General features: G+C 36.8%; 1 protein-coding gene across 1 annotated transcript in view; it reads right to left on the minus strand.

The window, feature by feature from the left end:
- The window catches only part of CCDC60 (coiled-coil domain containing 60), a 43727-nt gene extending 41698 nt beyond the window's left edge, over positions 1 to 2029 (minus strand). Inside the window, exon 1 of the mRNA XM_009330822.1 lies at positions 1802 to 2029. The gene's annotated coding sequence lies outside the window, so the exon portion shown is untranslated. The remainder of the gene's footprint in view (positions 1 to 1801) is intronic.
- Positions 2030 to 3924: the final 1895 nt, after the last annotated feature.

The raw sequence follows: 3924 nt of genomic DNA on the forward strand, positions 1-3924 counted from the left end.
AATTTAGCAATGAACAATGAACGCAGGCAGTCAAACATAACTAACAGTGCATTTATGGCAAAAACAAGTCATGCTTTACTAAAATGGCTTATCCAACCTTCAAAGTACACAGCATTTTTTATTTTATTTATGGTTTATTACTATTTTCGGCCAAGTTGATCAAAAGAAAATTCACTAAAAGTGAACTAACAAAGTGAATAATAAAAACAATTGGGGGCAGAGAGGATAAAAGGGAAGAATGTGAAATTTAATGTTATCGTGAGTAACCAGTACAAAATTTAGAAATTGCTCTGATGTAAAAAACTTGGGAATATTTAAAAACACTACGTTATTGTGAAATGTAAAGTTCTGATTCCTCTACAGTACTACATGCAAAGAAGCTACTTGTCTCTAACTTCCTTGAGTTTTATGCAGTTACAATCTCAGCCAGACAATGCAAGAGTCTAATTTGTCTTCAATATATTATGCTAATACAATATCATGTGTACTCTTGACTGCCATATTTGCTTAGATTTAACCTGATTATTAAGGTTTTATATAGATGTCTGTCTTATTGCTGCTTGCTTTAATTCAACTATTTTTATCGAGTGAACACTCTTCAAAGACTTAAAGTTAGGAACCTTGTAAACACTTGTGTAATCTGTAACCTGCTGGGGCTGGCAGTGGTAATTTGTCAGTTTTATTTGCAGCAGGCTGTAACTAAACCTTGCCAGATGTAAATCATCTTTTTGTACTACTGCTTGCTGTTTCAGTTGCAAACGAATCTCATTTCTTAGCTTAACACTCACATCAAGAAAGCTAGAAGGTTCCAGGAAAATTTAGAAAACCCTAGTCACCTACTGCAAGGCTTATTATGCAACTCAGCAACTGTTTAAGCTAATACAGAGCAAATAGAGTGAATAGTCTCCGTAGGCAAGTTGGGAGTGCAATCAGAATGTGTGATTGCAACAGAAAAGCATATTGAAACCTCAATCTTGTCAACTTAAGCACCACCTGCAGTGACAATGGTGAAACACGGGTGACAGCACAGTCTAAGTACATTTAAGAGCATGAGTGCCTAAATGGGAGAGTACTCTTTGCTAAAGCCTATTCCCAATGGGCCTCCCTGGTTTTTGTTTTGTTTTGTTTTGTTTTAAATAAGACCATGAGAAATGCCCTGCTGGGACAGAAGTTTATTGTGTCTAGTGGCAATAGAAGATGCTCTCTAGGAAAAGCATGCACACCCAGCTACTTTCTGTGGTCAGTCCCATAAAATAATAGTTGCTGTCCAAACTCAGCTGGCTAAAACGTATATAGCATCCCAAATCCATGTCCTATTATAACAGCTCACTACCCACCAGATAACGGGCACAAAAATCTATTCCTTCCATGTCAGCATCTTCCTGAGACTCAAGCTGGTATATTCCAAATGAGTCCATGCAGGTATTTCTATAACAGTGGTAGATATTTTCATTATGATTTTTCATCACATAGTGGACGTTACATGTCCTAACATTGCTCATTTTTGACTACTTTATTACCAAATCTTGGCACTGTACTGTGTCATGCAAAAAACTGCAAAGAAGTAACAAGCACCTTTATAAAGAACACTAAACCAATATAGTATTGATATAGACAGAGCTATCAAACAATCATTCTCATACAGCATTGACAACATTTTGAGTATACATAAAGCCTATAAAGGAAGAATTGTAACCCATCTTTTCTAAGCTGTTAGTACTAATCCAACTGCTGCCACTGCAGAACCAAAGATTCCTTTAGCCTTGACTGGCCCATTTCTGTGTGCTCTGGATTCCCTTACCTTGAGTGAGCTAGAGCTTTACTAAGAGTCCTCAGCTCCTTTCCTGTTTCTCTAAATGGGGAGAGCCTCTTCGCTGGTTCCGGTGGATCAGACTGAAAGTGATCAAATTGAAGATAAATATTATGGTATTAATTAAGAAGAGCCTAGCAGAGAGAAAGTATGTGCAGTCTCAGGGCTCAGTTTTAATCACCACATATTTTCTGAGATGGTCACCATCTGGGACAGCATTGTGTCATTTCACAAGCATGTAAACAAGTCTTACATGATACTGCTGTGCATGCCCGTGTGTACACGTGTTCCGACAGTTTTTAACTCATTGGCTGACTTCAAGTTTGACAGAGATCTTTACATGCAGTTAAGCGCCCATGAGATTCATTAAACTACGAGACAGGAAGAAGAGATTGTTCAATGGCCTAGACTTAAGGAATGACTGCTGTGAGTGCTTATGCATTAACAAACTACAAAAAGCATGCATGGGAGAGAAATCTTTCAGAAGTTCCAACTCAGAAAAATTTTCAATCAGACTCAAAACAAGGAGATTGACATTTGAAAAAAAAAAAAACCAAAACCAAGAAAAGCCCCACAGACATAGCTGGTTTTGGAACACATAACATAATGGTTTCATTATTTTCTTTCTCTCTTTTATTTTTTAAGAGTGTACAAAACAGGTCAGCAATTTTATGTAAGGGAATTAAAATCACCTACTTAGTACATTGTTCAAAATGCCTGCAACGTTTTTTCTTCTGAGCAGCTATGGAACTGAAATGCATGGGAGATGAAAGCTTGTATTTGTTGTTGAACTAGCCCTGGCTTAGAAGTATCCTTGGGGTTTCCAGAGAACAGCCGCATCAATTTCATAGAATTATGATTGCACGCTGTGCATATGCAGTGTTTTTGCATGTGTTAGGTAATAAAATATGCAGCTGAGGCAGTGCTCAATGTGCAAAGAGTGCATGGCTAGATTGCTATCCATTGGGAAGCATAGTGCTGGTGTGCAGAGACTGAGGTGCAGCCAAAGGTATTCCTTGAGGCAGTTCCGTGCATTTCATTAGTGTCCTAAGGTGTCCAGAAAAATAAATTCCTGGTAAAGGAAATAAAGAAGATCCTTTATTATGCACCTGGGAAAGTATATAATAGGATATTGCAGATCTCAGTTGGATCTGTAGAGAAAATGCATGCCTACTCAAGAGAGGCTGCAACTCCTATTTTAAATCTTTATGCACATCTGAGTGTACTGTTTTTGATCGCTGAAACAATTGGTGCTCTGTATGGACAACAGCTTCTAGAAGGTTGAGCTGCATACTTCAGCCTTTCTTAGTATGTTTTTATCTTTAAGAGAACATTCTGCAAAGTGCAAACAAAAGACAAGACTTCTTATTAATGAGATGTATAGATAAAATTAATAACTGTAAATGAGAACTGAAAAAAGAAAAACGATAAATGAATGTGTTGGTGGAATGTTTCTGGTATTCAAGCCAGAGTGCTTCTGCCAGTAAAATAGCTGGCACAGCTGCACCTTTTAGCAGGACTTCCACAGCACATCTTACTTTTCAACTTTGTCAGCTTCCAACAAATCTGACTGATTTGAGTTAGATAAAAAAGGAAATTAAATATTGTGGTGTGATAGGTGAGATATTACTGGATGCTGAAGTCAGGCTAACACTTGTGCTTTCTGCCTTAAAGAAAACTTTAAAAAAAGAATTTAAAAAATCGTTAGTGTTAGTTGTCAGTTTTCACATAATTGCAAATGTAGCATCCTTTCTCTTTTGTTTACATTTTATTCTTCTTTTTTATAAAAAAAGATACGATCAAATCAGCTGCCTGGCATTCAGTTCTGTTCTAAAGAGAAAGGAGATGGATCAGACTTTAAATAAGCTAACAAAGACGACATATGATGAAAAATTAAATCTTTTTGCTGGATTGTCAAATAAAACTCAGGCAAATTGTTAAATGCATACGGAGAAATTAAAATGTATTTTAATTCCAACATTTTATTTATATTTACAAGGCCTGAATTGCTTTGGGATAGGTAGCCACAGACAACACTGTAACTCTGCATTGTTGTATGACAGGCCTAAGTATACATCAAATAGAACATACACTTGGGTGGTCTTGGATGCATT

This window comes from Pygoscelis adeliae, unplaced genomic scaffold, assembly GCF_000699105.1.
Source record: "Pygoscelis adeliae isolate BGI_AS28 unplaced genomic scaffold, ASM69910v1 Scaffold358, whole genome shotgun sequence".
Taxonomy (NCBI): Eukaryota; Metazoa; Chordata; class Aves; order Sphenisciformes; family Spheniscidae; genus Pygoscelis; species Pygoscelis adeliae.